Consider the following 20,986-nt stretch of genomic DNA (forward strand, 5'->3'; position numbering starts at 1 on the left):
TCAACTATTGAGCCTTTTGAAAAGGTTTGTGGAGATAGTCACATACCATAAAATTCACCCTTTTAAAATGTACAATTCAGTAGTTTTCACTATATTCACAAAACTGTGCAATCATCACCACTATCTAGTTTTTGAACATTGCATCACCCTAAGATGGAACCCTGGACCCATTAATGGTCAGTCCCTATTCTCCCTAGCCCCTGGCAACCACTGATGTACTTTTTATACCTGTGGATTTGCCTATTCTGGACATTTCATGTAAATGGAATTACCCAGTATGTAGCCTTTTGTGACTGGCTTCTTTCATTTAGCATCATGTTTTCAAGGTCCATCCATTTTGTAGCATGAATCAGTACTTCATTTTTTTTTTTTTTGCTTCCAAATCATACTTTATATTTTACTGTATAGATATATACTACATTTTGTTTATGATGATTTTTATGTTTGTTTAGTTATGGATTTTTTCAGTGTTGGCTTTGTACAGCATTCAGGGCCATATTACCATATCAATGATATTACTTGAGAAGAAAAAAAAAAAAGTTTGTTCCTGGGTAGAATAACCATAGAGCTGTCATATGTGAATCTAATCATCCATGTTACATTGAGTCAAGTTTTTAATTGTATGAAATTGTCTACCTATAAGCTATTGAGAAGACAATGGTCCCAGCTTGGTGAGCAGTTCAGGACCATATCAGTGATATTACTCAAGGAGAGAGAGAAAAAAATAAAAGTTTTGTTACAGGGTAAAATAACCATAGAGCTGTGGTCATATGTATATCTAATCATCCATGTTACATTGAGTGAAGTTTTTTTAATTGCATGAGGTTGTCTACCTATAAGCCATTGAGAAGACAGTGGTCCCAGCTTGGTGAAAATCAAGCCTGCAGAGCTACCTTTTGAATCTGATATGGAGATGGAACCTGCTGAGAGAAATGAGTGTCCTCCTGGGACCAACCTTTCCTAGAAGATCAGTATTACCTGTAACTCCTCTGGCTGTAACATGAGTCACATCAGCTTCTAACTGTTTACAATGCATCTTTTGCAAATTCAAACATCACAATTTAGTGGCGTATAGGACAGCTAGGCTCTGTTTTTCATCTCTGTTTCAGAGGCTTTTTCTGCCTGTTCTGAAGAAGGAGCCTGAGATGATGTAACTAGACTGTTTGCAATAATTGTCCCCCGACAAGGTGGAGGTAACGATGGGCAGGGAAGCTGCTGACAGAGCCTAGCAGCTCTCTTAGAGGGGATCCTGTTCTTCTAAGCCAGATGTCAGTGTGAGGAGTGAGGGAACAAGATGGGGACACCTGGAAATGAATTTTCTCCTGATGTCTGTCAAAAACCCTTGAAAATATTTATGCCATTTAGAAAGCACTGAAAAATGTTTGTGGGGCAGCCAAAATAAAAGAAGGGGTAAAAACTAAGGATATCAACTCCTGTCAAATGCAGGCTCTGAGCCAGAGGAATCTGCCTATACAGGCATAAAAAGCATCTCGTATACCCAGACATTTGAAATTTGTTCCTTATGATATTCTTCTCCACAGGCGCATGTGGTCTGTTATCCGTTATTATGTACCTTGAGATATAAAATTCTTGTACCATGGCCCTGAACAGGATTTTAATTGCACTTATGATTGTAACAGCCTTTTTTTTTTCATATTTTTTCAAGATGCTGGTCTTCCTAGAGTGTTATATTAAAGGGCTTTAAGTTGTTAAACACAACACAAAACAGCTTCTTTATAAAGACTCCAGACATTGAAATGGAAAGCATAACCCATTCCTCTAAATACAACCCTCCCTCCTTACCATCCCCCCGCCCTGTTATTATGTCCTTCTGTGAAGGGAAAAAAACCCATTTGTTGTTATAAGTATTGATGAACCTGTACCGTACTATTTGAGGTACGAGCAGGAAATTCGCAAGTTAAATAGGAAAGAGGACAGGTGAAGAAAGAGCCCCCAGTTCTGTTTTTAGTTCTAGTCTGTATAATCAGCTTTGTTCAAAGGGCCTCAGACTGTGCATTTTGTGTTCTCATTTCTTTGTTTCTTTGAATCCTCCCTCTTGCCAGTTGTGACAGTTACTTATGCTAGTGTATCTGTGGCCACTCTCCCCTTGTTTTCAAGCTTGCCTCTTAGGATCATCTCTAAAATAAAAGGAGTGTATAGATTTTGAAAGGGTTTCAGCTTTCCTTCATGTTATGTATATTGCCTTAGGGAGCAGATTCTGACATTTATTTTGCCTGCCTAAGGTACTGTTGTACTACCTTCCAAATTCTGAGCTATTTTCCAAGTATTTATGGTAGCTGAGTAAATGAAGTGTAACTGTATCTACTTTTCTTAAGTAAAGTTACATTTAGAAATTCCATCATCATGAGGTCACACATAGCTGTTTCGTTTCTAGGTATTTATTAACGGTGTGTTTTTTAAGAAATGCAGGCTTTCAGATATGCCTGATTAAATGCAGGGGCGGGCCTGGGGGGGTTACTAATGTGTATTCTTCTGGCGGTCGCTATGAGTGAGAGGTCATGCCAAACAGCCAGCCCACCACTGTACCTAGCATTTCTGGAAAAGAGAAGATTGGCCCTTTAGTCATCATCACTCCAAGACCATTTGTTTTGAAGTAACAAATTTATTTCGTGTACTATTGCACTGACCTCACTGTACCGTAAATTTGTCCTTGTTTGTCTTCCCGCTGGTCTGTGAGCTCTTTAAGGGCGGGGTACCCAATCCTCCTGGCATTCAGAAGATACTCAGTAAATATTTGTTGAGTAAATAATCTTCCTCAGGATGTCAATTTGCTGGTCCTTAGTGATAACTTTGGCTTGCATTTAGAGTTAGAAGCTTCTTTTTTAACATTCCAATTTGTCTTTTTATCCTGTTTAATTGTTTGTTTTAATCAAAAGGAACCTACTGGGTTTGTGGGAGTTCCATTAAATTTATGCATGCCAGTAGTCTCTAGCAGATTAGCTGTGAACAAGTAAGGTTATTATGCTGTTAACTGTTTTCAAACACTGTAGGTGCCTCTGGTTTAAACTTGGAACTTACAATAAAAAAAAACCCAATAATTTTGACAAAGCAGATATGAGTATTTGAATGTGTTCAGGATATGTGATATTATTAATTCATTTGACTAAGGTGAAATTCTTGACAGTTTATGGTACCTTTTCCTCTTTTCAAGCAATACTTTAAACTGTGTAATCTTCAAGTAGACAGGATAAAAAGAGGACAGTGTTTTAATATGTTCTGTGTATCTTCAAGTTATTGATGAAATGTGTAGTGCATGATTAAATTCTATTTTGAAAGGCTGGGTTGAAATAAGCACTCTCTATGTGTCTTTAAAAAGGTATATGGATATAATAAATGGTCAGAAGGACATAGGGCTTTTGTAGGGGAAAATTAACAATATGATCACGGCATGATCTCCTAGAACTGTATCTTTTAATGAAAATATTTTTGGTAAGTTTTAATTCCCTTCTATATAATAATAAGATTTCTAGCAATGTAATTTTATTCTGGTCCATCTGTACTGTACCTGCTTTCCTGATTCTCAGTATTTCTGTTACTTTTTGTTTGTGAGTTGTCAACAATTGATAAGACATAGCTGTTTGGAATGCTTTTCAGATGATTGGAATCTTATAATCAATCAAAGAGCCATGTTACTTGTATAAAGGGGATAGAAATATGCACATTCCAGCCTGCGGCTTTTATGGATGGATATTTGATATGCCTGTTTGAATGGCTTGACTAAACATTCCCACTTCCTCAGGGAGAGAGGGTGCTACTGTAGACTGTAGTCTTGTCTGCAGTAATTAAACATATGTTCACAGAAAAAGAGAAGTTCCTGCGGGTACCATGTAGGTTTGGATGACTTTTGGGGTTGTCCTAATTCTGCTTTGCTGTTTTTGGTTTGCTTATTGAGAAGTTATAATTCCTTTATCAAGAGGACTGGGTGATTTTCGATGCCAAGGATATGTTTTTCTCTGCTCATGTAATTTTAAAAGTGATGTTTCCGGAGAAATGTGTGCTCTGTTTTCGTGACACATCCAGGGGCAGTAGGGTCAAGGAGGTGAGGTTTGCAGCACTAACCTAGCGAGAGCCAAACAATCATTCATCAGCAGGGGATAATTTCTTACGTGGAAGGCATTATTGTTACAAGATACCCGTCATTAATGTAGCATGAACTGTGGTATAGTTTTCCTATTATTTGGTAATAGGTAAATAGTTTTCTAATGGAGGTGAGGCAGTCATAAAATAAAGGCATATCACAAAGCAATAAAAAAAAAACCTATTGGGTTGGGGCAGGACAATATTTATGAGGTACATTTTTACAATACCATAGACACTTTAGAAGAAATCTATGTTAGATTTCATCAGCCATTTACAGAGCAGCGGCCTATAATAACACATCACAGTAGGGACATTTGAAAAGGTTTATAAACAATCTCTCTTGTGCTTGGTATTACTCAGAATATTGACATATTTTTGACTTTGCAATGTTCAACATGCAATTGACAACCCACGATTTTGTAATTGCCCTTGTATCCATGAGAACTTTTTATCCCCACCCCCCGTAATCCTTAGAATAAATTTGCTTTTAGCTACTTGTCTTAAGGTTTTTCATGTTCTCTGTTTTTGTAGTCTGTTATGATATGCTGAAATTAGGATCTCCACTTTGTAGTCTGTTTTATTAAAGATGTCGCATTTTTCTAGTGGGATAAAATGTCAGAAAATTCCATTACCATGTATCGTGACAAACAAAATTTCTTGGCATTTCTCTTGGTGAGATTTACGTTTCTAATTAGTGCTATAGGAGATGATTCTTTCTCACTGCTGAAATGTTTTGTCTAAAGATAAGAAAGAAACACAAATAACTGCAACTGAAAAATCAATTCTTATCTCCAGACTCCATGTCGCACCCCCCCCCCTTCATACTGAAAGGGTGGTCTCATTTGTTTGTGTCAGGGCATTTTAGAATTACAGTGTTAACTCACAGTGTCATCCCTGCCATTGGCTCACATCTAACTCTCTCCTTGTGTAAATGCTCTGTACAGTTGGCTACTTAGAGAGGGATGAATGAGACAATGGAGTTATTAAACAGAGCCATAGGGCACCTGCATATATTTATGTGTGTGTGTTGGTGTGTGTACGTCAGTGTGTGTTAGCAAGCCTTTAGAATAATTTATTTTAGTTGCCACAGAATTTTACGTATCATTACTCAGATTGGAAATCTCAATCAGGGTCATTCCTAACTCTCTGGCCCATCCCCCCATGGCCGATTGGCCCTTGGGTAGTATCAGTTCTATGCCCTTTTGCAGCTCTTTTTCTCTGTGTCCCTACTGTTTGCCATTCATTCTTTGCACTTGTAATTTTTTGACTAGACTAATGCAGTATCTTCTTACCTGATCTCTTGAAATCTGGTCTACCTTTTTAAAAATCTTTTTTTTTTCCTCAAACACTGACATTTATAGTAGTGTTTCTTAACTGATAATCAAAAATATTCCAAAGAGTATATTGCACCTAATAAACTATGAATCAAAAGCTATTGTCAGTTGTATGTTTGGATATAATTAGATGAAATCAGGCATGGTAATTTTTCTAGTCACATGATACCTGAATAAACATGATATTCTGATGATGTTGGGTTTAGGATATGAATGCATACAGTATACTTCAGATAAGATTTTGAATTTCTAATATTTGAATTTGGTTCTTCCCGAAATATGTCATTTAGGATGTTGTTTGTTAATATTTTATGCTTTGTACATAATTAGTTTTGAATTAAATGGTATAAGACTGGTTAAATCCAAATTCATAATTTATACTGTTTTAAAACAACTAATCTATCATAATTAATTTTTTTAACTTAAAGTTACTTTTTTTGAAACCACTCTTCAGAAGGATGATAAAATTATTTTTGACCGTGGAAGCATTTCCTGCGTTAAAAAATGATCGTTGAAACCGTTCAAGGTCAGGTTTCAACTCCTCAGCACAGCTCTAATCAGCCTGGACTTGGGCAGCTTTAAAGCCTTTGTAGTCAAGCATCTGATGTTGCAGCCACAGTTGACTACAGCTGAGCCTTGAACAACTTGGTTTTTTGAAATTTGTGAGTCCACTTATACATGAATATTTTTCAGTAGTAAATGCTACAATACGACACATTCTGTGGTTGGTTGAGTCTGCAAACATGGAGGAACTGCAGATTCAAAGAACTGACTCTAAATTATATGTGGATTAACCCCCGTGTTGCTCAAGGGTCAACTGTACTTGCCTTTTGCTGTGAAATTTCCTCCATAATCTTTTCACAATTTGGAAAGTACAAGTAGAGCCCCATGAGACATTCAGGTACAGTGTGTGTGTGTGTGTGTGTGTGAAAATATGTGTGTTGCATGCACTTCTGATGGTTATCATATTGTTCTACAAGAGTCTATGACATTGGATTGCTGAATGGGGAGGAAGTACTTTTTGGGTAGAATATCTCAAACTAATGTAATAAATTTGCAAAAGGACTCCTCCTGGTTCCCATGTTGAAGTCATAAGAACAGTGATTAGTTAATCTGCTCTAGCTGCCATAGCAAAACACTGTACACTAGGCGGCTTAAACAGCAGAAATGTATCTTCTCACAGTTCTGGAAGCTGGAAGCCCCAGGTCAAGGTCTCACAGGGTAGGTTTCTGGAGTGGCCTCTCTTCCTGGCTTGCAGACAGCCACCTTCTCGCTGTGTCCTTTCCTTGGTGTGTATGTGCAGAGGGAGAGAGAGCTCTTCAGTATCTCTTCTTATAAGGACACAGCTCCCATCAGATCAAGGCTCCATCCTTATGACCTCTTTCAGCCTTAATCACTCTCTTAATAAAGCCACAATGGGGACTAGGGCTTCAGCATAGGAACTTGAGGGGTGGGCACAAAAATTCAGTTTACAACAGTGATTCGAAATTTGAAACTTTACACTTCTAGAATTTATGGCTTACCATAGAATTTTTCTAGAATTTTGAGTATCTGATTCAACTTTAAAGGTATTCATAACAATATGTTTAACTGTGTACTATGCTTCTGTTTTTACATACATCTAATATGTATTTTCACATGTTGTTCCTAACATAAACCAGTAGAATACTTGGCTTAAGTTTCATGTTCAAATATAATGTGTATATTAATATAACAAATTGATTTGGGTTTTATTTGAAGCCTTTGGTAAAAATAACTGTGGTGATTGCATATAACCCTCAAGACATCAATATTCACTAAGGTGTACAATTATAGCTCTGAAATGGCCATTTCTTAATGCAACTTTTTATTCTGTCAAGCTTTCTTTCTCCATTCTTCCAAATAATTGAACAAAAAAGGTAATTTAGGTGATTTCAGCTTTATCAAGATCTAGGTATAATTTACTCCAGAAATACTGAGCACTCTATAAATATTTCAGTGCAGAAATGGATGTAAAATTATATTGTATGAGAGTCTTTCTAAGTATCCTATGCAGGTGAAAATCTTTGGGGAGGAATAGGCATTTAACTGGGGTGATTTTCTTTAATTTTTTTTTCTAGGTGGTGGTTTTCTTATCTTTTCATTTCATTGCTTATGCTCTTAATTGCCACATGCCTAACTGATTTTAGTTTTGCTTCGTTGTTTGAACTTGACAACATAATTCAAATGCAAAGCAGTTGATATGCTGACATGGGGTCTTCTTTTTATAGTTGATTTGTTTTCAGAGGAATAAAAATTATGACATTTTGTTAAGCCAGGTTTTTTAAAAGCTGCAGTGCATAATTCCCAAGAATAAGTTCTAGTTCTTTCAGGACAATTAGGACTATTTATCCTCTACCTCCTGAGATGCCTATGCAAAATCAGATCAATAATTGTGGGCTGGGATTTTCTCTAAAATTGGGATGATTCCTATTAACCTTTTTGAAAAAGGCTTGTGGCTTGTATTTAGGCTCAACTCTGTCTTTGGTGTGTTGGTAAGCAGCTTCTGGCCAGGTTCACTGTGCTCAGGTGTGTGGGTACCAAGCTTTTCCAGGTGCTTAGTGCTCAAATGAGAGGACATCAGAGGAAAGGAAAACAAGTTGGGGAGATGTTATTCAATTAAATGCCTACCAAGTGCCTCCTTTGTGCTCAGTGGGTAAGACCATGGGGGGTTTGTGGAAGCTTTAAGGCATATCTTCATTCCATTATTAAGCACATGGTATGTTCTTGAGACTGTGGAAGTTGCTGGATTAATAGATGAATAAAATGAAGTTCCTGCTTTTGAAGATTTAACAGCATGGTTCCAAACCATTCTTTTCTCGTCATTCAGTTATGCCTTTTAACCTTTCCTCTGTGAAGTATATCTTCAGCCTAGTACGTAATTGTTTTGTATTTTTATTAAAAAATAAATTTAGGAATTTCTAAGTTCTTTCCTGAATTCTTAAAAAATTATGTGATATTCCGAAAAGAAGTGTATTTCCATCATGAATATAAGTTCATTAAGGTTAGGGACACACATCTTTGTGTTCTTAATTTATTTTACCTAGTGCCAAGTTACCATGCTTTATATAGTATGTCAAGCAAATTAATGAGTCAGGACTTGATGATTAAAAAAATACCTAATATCCTTTGATCATTTACTTATATTAGGCCCAATACTAAGGATTTTACATTTATTATCTTTATAAAATTTTTCGAAGCTGGTACGCTGATGATATTATATTTCCCTTTTTACAGAAAGGGAAACTGAGGCAGATGAGAATACATAGTTTGAGATAGTTCATTCAGCTGGTGAGTGACAAATCTGAGATTTGATGTCTGGTTCAGTACCAGCTACACTTAGCCTTTTTAAGTATTTGTGGCCTGAGCTTGATAACATTTTTATTTTAAAAAATATTGGTCATATGATTCTATCAAGTAAATGCTCCCCACCCCCACCCCCTTAACAGCCTTTCTGGCTAACTGTTGATTATCGATGCATATTACTCACTGAGATTAAAGTCTAGTCTGAGGATTTGTGTATACTCTTTCCATTTATGGCCTAATTGTAAATAGGGTTGAAAACTTTTTAAATTTCCATTTAGATTTGGAAGATGCAAAGCCTTCTGTGAACTTTAACTGTCATGACCTTGTACAACATGAGGAGGATGATCTTGAGTGAAGATTGGGCTTATGGACAGTATTGAGACATATATGAAAGGCAGCTTGTTATTGTTTGATTTAGAAGGTGATGCTGTGAGGGTAGGAAACATACTTCAGGTAATGGAAGAATGGTAATGGAATCTTTAAAGCATTTCTTCATAGGACTCTCACTCTTTTGTTGATATTGGAGGTATAATTGGAACTTGTTTTTGGGGAAACTCACTAACTGTGACCATTCAAAGCATAATTGCTGATAAAGGCAATTTTAGAGAGTATCAGTTACTGCTTTTGTGAAATAACTGAATGAAAATAGACAAGATTGACTAAACCGTGCTTAGTAGAGGAGGCTAAGTTATTAACATAGCCTTGCTCTCCTTTTAAGACATACATTTAGGGTAGGAAAAGGAGGTCCAAATGAAAAAAAAAATGAGTATGGTCAAAACCAAAATGACTGCATTCTTTAGGAAATTTTCTTAAGCAGAGAATAAGCTTTCCTGTTATTGGTAATCTGTGTCATGATCACTTATCCATCCTTCCTCATCCATCCTCTGGGAAGTAGAAAAATAACTACTCTTTCATTTTTCTGTTTCTTTTTTCCATTTACAAAAGACAGATGGAACACGCCCAGGCACAGTGCTTTCTCTATCAGGCCACTGCACAGAGCCTGAATTCATGACTTCATTCCTCTCTAACCAGTCTGTATGAAATACAACAATTTGTACAATGATTATATTTCAATTTGTGCTTAATTTGTGTTCCTTTAAGGTGACCTTCTGGTTGCTAGATGTAGAAAAATGGCATCATGAAGATTTGTTGGAGTAAGTTGTTGCTAGTGGGATGGTCTAAGAATGGCTCGAATTCTAAATACAGAATTAGGATTAGCAAAGATCGTTTTGGAATACCCCTATACCGTCTCCCCAAGAAGGAAAGTGCTGAATCAGATACATGGAAAGCACTCTTTGGAATTACTTAGAACAGTTCACATGGTTTTATTTTAATTTTTAATTAATTAATTATTTATTTATTTGTCTTTTTGCCATTTCTTGGGCCGCTTCCGTGGCACATGGAGGTTCCCAGGCTAGGGGTCGAATTGGAGCTGTAGCTGCCAGCCTACGCCAGAGCCACAGCAACACAGGATCCGAGCCGCGTCTGCAACCTACACGACAGCTCACGGCAACGCCGGATAGTTAACCCACTGAGCAAGGGCAGGGATTGAACCTGCAACCTCATGGTTCCTAGTCAGATTTGTTAACCACTGCACCATGACGGGAACTCCTATTTTAATTTTTTAAAAATTAAAAATTTTTGGAGTATAGTTGACTTACAATGTTGTGTTAGTTTCAGGTGCACAGCAAAGTAGATCAGTTATACATATAATATATCCATTCTATTTTACCATATAGGTTATTACAAACTGTTGAAAGGATTTCCCTGTGTTATAAGTGGGTCCTTATTAATAATCTGTTTTATGCAGTAGTATGCATATGTTATTCCCACCCCTCTAATTCATCCTCTCCTGCCACATTTTTGGTTTTCCCCTGTGGTGTAACCATAAGCTTTGTTCATTTAAAATTAGGATTGGGCATTCCCATTGTGGCTCAGTGGATACAAACTTGACTAATATCCATGAAGATGCGGGTGCAATCCCTGGCCGCTCTCTGTGATTTAAGGATCCAGTGTTCCATGAGCTGCAGTGTAGGTCGCAGACGTAGCTCAGACCTAGTGTTGCTGTGGCTGTGGGGTAGGCTAGAAGCTGTATCTCTGATTTGACCCCTAGCCTAGGAACTTCTATATGCCATACCTGTGGTCCTATAAGAAAAAAAAAAAAAAGAAAAGAAAAAAGAAAATTAGGATTGATTTAATTAATTGTTTTTAGATATTCTTTTGAGTCAAACAACTTAAAACTTTTAGTTTTCAACGTTTTATAAATTAGGTTGTATGTTAGGTACAGTGGTTCATTCTTACCTTTTCTCATACGAGAGTGATGAGGAATTACAAAATGGTGTCTATAGAATTTTGAATAGGAGCAGATAATTATCTAAATTTTAAAACTGGCCTTTCCCTTACCCAATTTTCCACCACCTGGTAACCCAAGGAATTTCTGGGCCTTATCTGAACCTTTTCTTGTGGTAAGAGAGTAATGGGCTGAATAATTCTTAATTCTTAATACCTAAGGAGTTACACCCTTTGATAAAGTCGCAGCTAGTTTACATAGAGGGCCATCTGCTATTGTCATTATTATCCCAACTTTTAGCCATGCTTTTGAGAATTTATTTGAATGCAAGCTTCCTGAGAAACAGGGCATTCAGAGCAGCCTCTCCCACAGTAGGATGCAATCTAAGATGTGAATGAAGTTTAATTCAGAGCAATAACATTTTGTTCCTCTTAAGGACTTGTATGTAGATCGTATAGCCTTAAACTTTTATTTTATAGATCAGTAAACCAAGACTTGGAGAAGATGAGTTGTCCACCATAATAGGACTAGTAAATATGTGACTTATTTTTAAACTTAGAAAAGGTTGATCATTTCAGAATTTGAGAAGAATGTGCAAAAGCCCTGTAGTAAGTGAAGGACAAACTGAAAAAGAAAAAGAAGATAAGTCTTCTAAGGTAATATTAGAAGGGACATGTCTTTCAATTGGTTTTCCTGAAGTGATGGTTTTCATTGATCCTGTCACCCTCTATTACCCTGATTTTATTTGCTTCCAATACTACATACTTGTAACAAGTTTGGCAGAAGTTAGGGGTGCAAGAGAGATTGTGTTGTAATTTATACTTCAAATATAATCTTTTTTTTTTTTTTTTTTTTTTTTTGGTCTTTTTAGAGCTGCACCATGGCATATGGAGGTTCCCAAGCTATGGGACGAATCAGAGCTATTGCTGCTGGTCTACACCACTGCCACTTGGGATACAAGCTGCATCTGCAGCCACACCAGGGCTCATGGCAACGCCGGCTCCTTAACCCACTGAGAAAGGCCAGGGATCGAACATGCGTCCTCATGGATGCTAGGCAGATTTATTTCTGCTGAGCCACGATGGGAACTCCAAATGTTATCTGGTATTTTTGTTGCCATCAAGACCTTGCCCGAAGGGTGACTATGAGAAAAATAAGGGAGGGGTTGTGGTTGCCTTATGTTCCTGCCTCAGTCGTAAGCACCACTAAGCCCAGGGAGACACAATGCCTTTGATCATTTTATTGAATATGCTTATTCCAGTTATGCTCTGAAATGCCTATAATATGAGTAATTTGTGAAGCAAGGCTGAATAGCTTTTCCTGCGGACGGTTTGATGCAAACAGGCCGTCATCCTGCCTCCATTTTCCCTTTTCAGGTTTTCCTTGTGGACTCATGCAGCCCACTCCATTTCTTCATTCACACCATGATGATATATTTAATTTATGTTTACTCATTAAATTTTCCTTTGTTCTCTTTAAAAAAGAATAGCAATCTTTAAATGTAATCACAATAAAATTGAGTGGCTGAGAAGTCCAATGAATAAATGAAAACATTGTCAACTACTGTGAACTTACAGCAAAAATCTAGTTTTCATTTATTGATTCATTTTCCCGGCATTAACTCATTTGACTTTTCTTTATAAATGGATCTTAGTATATAAATACAGTATGAATTATATATAGTGATTATTTTATGGATTAAATGAATTTACACCCAATACAATTTGGAGAATGAATTCCTGATCTGTTGTTTTAGTCTTCACTTATAATATGATAATACTGATCTCTGACCTTTCCCCTGCTTATGGTTGTCATACAGATTAAAATTTAAAAATAGATTCGAAAGCCTATTACAACTGCATATTGCTGATTATAATAAATCCTTTGCAATTAGTTTAAATATTTTCAGATTATTTTTCTCAGGTTTTGAAAATTAAGGTCCAAGAAAATACCTCTAATTTGTATTTACTTTATAGCGTAGATATTATATAAGGATAGGTATCATGAAGTCCCAAAGTAGTAGTTAAATACAGTTTCACTTCTCACATTACAGTCTGAAGGTGGAGAGTCCCAGGAATGATGAGATAGCTGTGTTAAGTCAGGATATCCAAGAAGCAGACTCCTCTTGTCTTGTTGCTCTACTGTCCTCAGGATTTTGTCTTCATCTGGTGGTCTAACATAACTTGCCACCAAATTCGTGTTCCAAGAAGCAGGTAGAAGAAGGGGCACACACAGTCCCTTGGTAGATAGGTGCTAAACATTGAGTACTATAGCATTCCTCATGTCCTATTTGCCAGACATATTGTTGCATTTAGCCCAAGGGGAAGCTGGAGTGTATAGTGTGTTATAGGAGGCATGTTCCCAGCTAAAAAGTGGGAGTCTTAGCTGTAGGGAAAGTTGGCTATTGGAGAACAGTCACCAGCCTCAGCTGTATTTATTTTTAAATTAAACCCGGTGCTTGGCTTGATTTAGACTAAATATTTATTAAAATTTGTGACATTTGAAAAAAATTACCTATATACTTTATGCAAACACTAACATATTCTTTAAAGTCTGACTCTACTCAGCCTGTTAGGACCTTTACCATTTCTTGTCCTCTACCCTCCACCTCCACAGTCCAATGCAAGTATTAAATACCACCTTCTCAGTGAAGAGGTTTTTAATTCTAGCTTTAAGTCATCATTTTATCCATTATTATTCCATTATAATATGTGTATTCCTTTGTTGTACTATCTAATAAACTCTCTTAAATATTCTCTTGTTATAATAAGATTGCAGTTTCCTTAATGGTAGAGTTCATGTCTCATTGATCCTTCTCTTCCCTGTGGTGCCCTTCATATAATAGGCTTATGATACTTTCTGAATGGAAATTTGAGTTCAGCTCTATTTCTGTTTCCAATGTAATGTGTTATCCTGGATAAATCAGTCAGTCTTTGTGTATGTGTGTCTTTCTTCTCCAGAAAAATAGGAAAAAATACAGGTCTTTATATGCACCATAGGGCTGAAATGAAGATAAAATAATTTTTAAGTGTACTGTCGATTGTATATTTGATTTGTGAGATTTCATACTTTGCCACATTATTAGGACTTTAGAAAAATTAATCAAGATGGAATGGATTATCAAGTCAAATTTGTATTCCGAGATGTTCTACAGTAGTATTTTGGCACATTTAATAAGAAATATATAATATTTAATACTTAATTTTTAATGTAAAATTTCATGATAAATTAGGAGAGTGATTCTCATTACTTGGTGTTCTTAAAAAAATTCTGATTCCATGATTAGATTTAAAACCATTGTACTTGATAAAGCAGAGCCTGAATTGTTTTTAATTACAGTATCTGACAGTGACTAATGTTGGGATTCTGGGATCAGGGATTTTTTCGATTTACAATATACTAATGGATAAATTGTTCTTCACTAAATGAAATACTTTGGGGAGGATCTTATTTGTAATTTAGAAGGTATATTTCTCCAGCTCTCATACTTGGGCCACGTTAGCTTTTTGAATGTACAGTATAGATGTTCTGATTCTTCTGCTTTTCCACCCTGCAAACATGTATGTTAACATGTCATATCCTGAAAGTACCTCTTACTGATTATCTAACTGATATTTTTTGGGGGGAGAGATGTGTCTCACAGTTCTGTGTATTTGTACTATCACCCAAATTTTGTTTGAAATTTGATTCAGAAGCTTTAAATATACAAAATGAAATTTTGGAGAATAGTTAGCAAAACCACTTTGCTGTATTGGCAGAGGTCTGCATTTAAACATATAGGAAATGATTAATTTCTGGGAAAATCCACATCATTGTGTGTGCTTCTGTCATTAAGGTTCTCAAAGTTTTGTCTCGTTTAATACTTTCTGAATATTCATATTATATAAGAAGTTTTCCATTATACTGAAATAGTCTTGCTGTCCATAAACTAAATACTATAGAATAGAGTATATTTTACTGTTGAAGAGCGATCTGATTTCCAAGATTCTTGTAAATTTCATATATGCTCATCCCTTAGCTTCTGTTGGTTATTACCATCACTGCCTCCCTAATAGCTACGTGTCATTTAAGATCAGATTATCTCCCCTGGAAACTGTTCCCTCAATTCCTAGGCAGAAATATAGTCCCTTCTTTTGTATCACAAGGGAGGTTTTAATGTAACTTTATCACAGTACTTTTAGTTTATGTGTCTTTCTCCCAACGATACTAAGAATTCCAACATAGCTAGAGATGTATTGTACTGTTTATATATCCCTGTATAGTTCCTAGATCATGGAAGACATCTCAGAAGATATTTCATTGAACATGTATTACATTCAGATATATTTATCTGACAACTGTAAAAGGGATGGTTTGAGGAGACTTTTATTCTTGAGTTTTTTTTTTGTTTTTTTTTTGTCCTTTTGCTATTTTTTTGGGCCACTCCCACGGCATATGGAGGTTCCCAGGCTAGGGGTCAAATCGGAGCTGTAGCCACCGGCCTACACCAGAGCCACAGCAACGCGGGATCCGAGCCGCGTCTGCAACCTACACCACAGCTCATGGCAATGCCGGATCGTTAACCCACTGAGCAAGGGCAGGGACCGAACCCGCAACCTCATGGTTCCTAGTCGGATTCGCTAACCACTGCGCCACGACGGGAACTCCAAGACTTTTATTCTTACTATACTTGGTCAGACTCACAGGTTATGCAATAGAGGGTCAATATGTCAAACTTAAGGACTTAAGATTTTAGAGGAGAAAAAGCATCGCATATTGCTAGGCACCAAGAGAACTGTAAGTTTGAGCTAAGCAAGTGGTCTCTTCTTTTCAGAGTGATATTTTCTGAGTCTTTTGCCTAGGTGATGAATTCAATGCATTTTCCTTATGAGAGACATGCCATTTTTTAAATGAGATGCAGTGCAGTTAGTGGAGAGTGTCCAGAAAAACATGAGTATTGTGTTTGGTTCAAATGTCTACACAATTTCTGGATATTCGACATTAATGGAATAATGGACTCTAGAACCCAAGTATATCCTGAATGGGTAGAGGAAATTGTGTACTAGATGGACATTACCAAGCCTTTTCCTTTTAGTAACTGGCAAGAATGGGATGAATAAGGCCAGTAGAATAAGTGAAATGAAATTAGAAGACAGAATTCTATTAATTTTAAATGGGACTATTTATGATGAACAGTCTTATAGTCGTTTGCTTGATGCAAGTAATAATTTGGGTAAGCACATAGAAAATAATGCTGCAGTGATTTTACCCATTTAATTTTATTTTAGACACACTCTGGAAATTGAGAAACTTGGTAAATTTCAACTGGGATTGTTTCAGTTTTCAGTATTATATTAGTTTAGGAGAAAGGGGCAAGTAAAAAGGAAATATATAGTCTTAAATCTTGTCTTAGGAAGATAGAAAAAGTGAATTCTCTCATTAAACTTTGAAAACTATATATAATGTCACTTAGTTTCTAAAAAGCCTGTTCACTAAGAAATGAGAAGAAAAATGAGTATTTTTTAAGTTGGCTTGTTCTTGTTCTTTGACATGTAATCGCTCCCGGGGCTCATTGATCATTTTTTTAATTATTCCTACCATTGGAAGTTGTTACTCATTCAAAGGTTCCTGGCGCTGTCTGCACAGTGAGCAAGTGCAGTCAGTGTAGGGCTGTTGAATCTGTGGAGTCTGGTAATGCGGTCAGGGCAATGGTAGTTAGGATTACAAAAGTGGGATTCAGGAGGAAGAAGGCATATTTGGTATTACCAGGCAAAGCTTCATTGGTTAATCTGGCTTTGCTTTCCCATCTCCTGGTAAAGCTAATTTTTTTTTTTTTTGAATACCAGAATAATTTGATCCTGTATGCCAAGTTTAGAAGACTAGCCTTGGAAACCAATATTGTGTTTTCTCTCTTCCCTCAGGACAAAGTATGTTCCATTTGGGACCGCCTCAACTACCTTACCAGGCAGCACCAGGTCTTCATATGCTTTCAGTTTACCTTCTGCTAAAAAGGATCTTTCCTTGAATGTTCATATTTTCACCTTGAGAAGGCAATATGTCTATATAGGATGGGTTAAGCAGCTATAAATAAATGTGACGTAGTAGAAGCGTGGTTTGTGGGAGTTTTACTTTATATACACATATATAATATTTTCCAGTCTGGTTTCAGACCCCGGCATGGCTTGGAGACAGCGTTGGTGTGTATGAAGGATCTTCCTCGAATGAAGGATTTGGGACAACTTTCCATGATGATTATATTAGAGCCTCAGCTGCTTTCGTGTTGGTCATGAGGTGATGCTGAACCGAATGCTTGAACTAGCAGGAGTGGCTGGGATTGCATTGGAGTGGTTCCGTTCATTCCTTCCGGGTAGGTACCAGCTAGTGATGTTGGGTGCAAATGGACATTGAGGGTCCTCCCGTATGGAACCTGTCGTTGTCGCTCATTCCCCTGTTCACGTTCCATGGGTTTGAGAAGACAACTGGACACCTGGAGGCCAGGCAGTAACTAGAATGATTGTGAAGAAAGTTATGAGGGTGATTCCCAGCTTGGTGTCGCTCACATACGTCATTTCAGTTTTGTCAGTGTGACAGTGCAGACTAGAATTGAAACTGAGTGTGACTTGTTGGAAAGTGAAAATCTGGGAGGCCCCGCTGTGCTTTCTGATTTCTCTGTCTGAATTGTGTCAACTGTGGCCATATTTTGCCTCCAAATTCATCTACACACAGAAATCCTATTGCGCCATTAGATAGAAATGTTTTATTTTCCTTTCTGGTATATATATATCCGGAGCCTTCTTCCCCGTGAACAACGACTACATCTCCATCATCTTTCTTGCTGAAGTTGTAGTCTGCTTGTTCACCCTTTTGCTTGGGGCTCTTTTAAGCAGTCTGACTACATTAATAAATGTTCTTAAGGGTGATAGCTGATTTTTCCCAGTGAATGTTTTGCTTTTTCTAACCCTGTTTTACTAAGAATCAAATTGGGCTGCACTTGTTAATAAATACTGCCTCTCCTTCTCCTTAAACTGCTCAGGCATTTTAAGTTTTTAGAGAGAATTTGCTGGAGTTTCTTCAATTTTGAACAAGGTATTTAGAAGTTTGGTGCCTCTTCTTGGTTGTTATTTATTTATGTAATGTTATTTCAGTTATTTTCCTTTATGGTAACAAAAAGCTTGCTGGGTGTTGAACATGGAGGAGTTTTTATTGGGTCCAAGAGTGGAATACAGGTAAAGAAATGAAAAGAACAAACACAGATGTGTGTGTCTGTAAATATCATTAGAACTGTCTATTGACTGTCATTTTGGCAAAAGGGCAGGAAACTAACATTTATGCAGTAACTGATCAGTGTCAGGCACTGAGCCAAGCAGTTTCAATTTTTTAGCTCATTTAATCCACACAGTAACATTGAGAAGTGGATGTTATGTCTTCATTTTACAGATGAGGAAATTGATGCTGAGAAGTTAGGTATCTTGCCTAGCTTCACACAATTATAAGTAGAAGCTTGTATTTGAGCCTGGATCTGGCTGATTCCAAAGCTCAGTCTTTCCATCACAGTCAAACGTTAGGCCACAGGCAAATATTAGACATGAAGTGGGGAGGGGGTCCCAAAGGGGGGGGGAACAGAAGAAAAAGAATGCCTATTAAAAGTCTTGAACAAACCAAGAGGAAATGAGAGACATAGGAATGCATTAGCATAACATTTATTTTGAACATTTCCAGAATTTTCTTAAAGCTCAGTTTAACAAGCTAAGTGACAAAAAGAGCAAGTTTAGCATCATCAGGTGTTTACATTTATGAGATGAAGAGGTTGAGAATTTCAGATTTTTTATCATCTCTTTGGACATTTGTTCGTTCTCTGTTTGGAAATTGAAGTAATGATACCCCACAGTGGTTCCTAGGGCAACTAGAAAGATTGGGGCATGGAAGCTGATCAGGTATTAGTAGTTATCTGAGGAGAGATAGCAGTTGGAGACCAACACCAGGTGTTTACTGTTTATAAAACCTTTTTTTTAAAAAATGCATTTGCAAGCTTTTCTTTGTGGAACCTCAGCTTACTGTTGCCTTTTGTATATAAATGGTGCTTGAGACTGAGGAGGAGGTGAATTTTTGTGTTCTTAAATAGTAATATATCTGGATTTCAGTAAATACCTATTTACCTCTTTGAATGAAATTTGGATCAACATTGTCAGTTTTCCTTTTTATATTGATAGACAGCTGTCTCCCAATGTCCCAGTAGATTCATTTCAGGTATAGCCAGAGAGAATGTTGTTTATGTGTTTATAAACTAACATTTGGCAATAGAAAGGTACTATATTACATATTAAAGTTATTACTGTTATCCTAATATGTCATGCTCTTTTTAATTATGTTCATGGTACCTTAGAAAACACTCAGCCTCCCCAAGGAGGTAAAGCTCTTTAACTGTAATGATTTTCACCTTTAATGCTATGTTTTATCTCCTAGCAGCTCATGAAGTAATGGTCATAATTGAATTCAGCACCTTAAGATTTCCTGACTTAGCTTAAGTGAAATATTGATTTCATGAAATTAAGTGGCAGGTGCATCGAGGAACTATTTCCTGAAAGTTTTAACAGGCTATTTAAAGCCTCAAGAATAATAATTCAGATTAAATGAGTGGGTTGGAGTTGTACTTACTTAAATAAGATGTTTGCCAAATGGCCAGGAGCCATGGTATCCAAAGTTTTGTTTTTTGAAACATTGAAAAATGAAGGCAGAAGAACATTTCTCTTCTCTTATTTTTCCATAAACATAGATATTTCTCTATAATTTTAGTAGCCATTTAATCAGTTACCATTTAATTAGTTGATTAAATAGGGCTCCAGGTTTTAAGTAATTTTTCTTGAATTATTACCTTGGCTCACAAATTCTCTTCCTTTCTACCCTGATTATATTTGCATATTGTTTTCTCTTTTTGTTGCTGGAGTTGTTGTCTGGAGGGTCTCTGTGTGCCTAGCTGAAACATTGATGTTGCTGTAAAATAATGTACAGGAAATCTTGTTTTGTCTAAAGATACATTTCTCCCCATGGGTCATCAAAATGCGCATTTTTTCCCAAAGGAAGATGTTTATTTCTGTAAAACGAGGTAATACATAAATAACATATTAGTAGCATTACTTTTGGAATTTATCAATATGTATGGGTGTATAATTTTATAGTTTTCAGAAAACGTTAGCCTCAAACAGTATTATTTATTCTCTTTTGACATGCATATTGATCTAGCCATTCTTACCTTTTTTTCATTGCTTTCCTCTGTAGGGAAGAGTGTTAATTTGGGTTGTAGCAGACATCAGCTTTCTGCGATCCCTACTCCCAACTACATCTCTCATGAATCATATTTCCCAGAGGGTGAAATTAAAACAAGAACTAGGTGTATTAAATTTCTTTTAGGCCTACTGCCAGATTCTTAGATGTATTTTTAGGTGTCGAATACTCAGTTTGGGAAGGGGAGGATGCTTAAATTCATTGCTTGTTGTATTTATTCTTCCTTTCTCAGAGCATATTGTTTCCAAAAGAGATCTTACCTAAGAACTTAGGCCCCTTATAAAGTTTGTTTTTACTTCTGTCTGAATTTTGTGGATGTATTTCATGCTATTCTAAGTAATTATGGTGTTTGAATTTCACAAAGCTTCTATTTCATAGCAGAAAGCTATGTTTATTAAATATATTTTTATGGTAATACTTTTAATCAAGGCAGACAGCTGCCCCTGAATGTGTTGCCTTGAGAATGCAAGTGGTCAAAGAAAGAGGAGGTGGAGGGAGGAAGGGAGAAGAAGGCTAAATTAAATTGACATTTGTCCTGTGGTATGACTGCCCATCTTAACAGTAGTGGTTGGTGTAGTTATTTTTAGACATTTCCTTTATCAAACATTTAAAGGTAGAAATTTTCCCATAGCCTGCAAAACTCTGAGTTGAATTCTTTTGACATCCCGCTGATTAA

The 20,986-nt window shown here is 36.6% G+C and overlaps 1 protein-coding gene across 6 annotated transcripts in view; it reads left to right on the forward strand.

The window, feature by feature from the left end:
• Positions 1-20,986, forward strand: part of ASXL3 (ASXL transcriptional regulator 3) — a 188,673-nt gene that overhangs the window by 33,556 nt on the left and 134,131 nt on the right. The window lies entirely within an intron of this gene.

This window comes from Sus scrofa, chromosome 6 (genome assembly GCF_054392235.1).
Source record: "Sus scrofa isolate SSC_HxYL_T2T_F1_AM1 chromosome 6, Sscrofa_HxYL_maternal_Yorkshire_Landrace_v2.0, whole genome shotgun sequence".
Lineage (NCBI taxonomy): Eukaryota > Metazoa > Chordata > Mammalia > Artiodactyla > Suidae > Sus > Sus scrofa.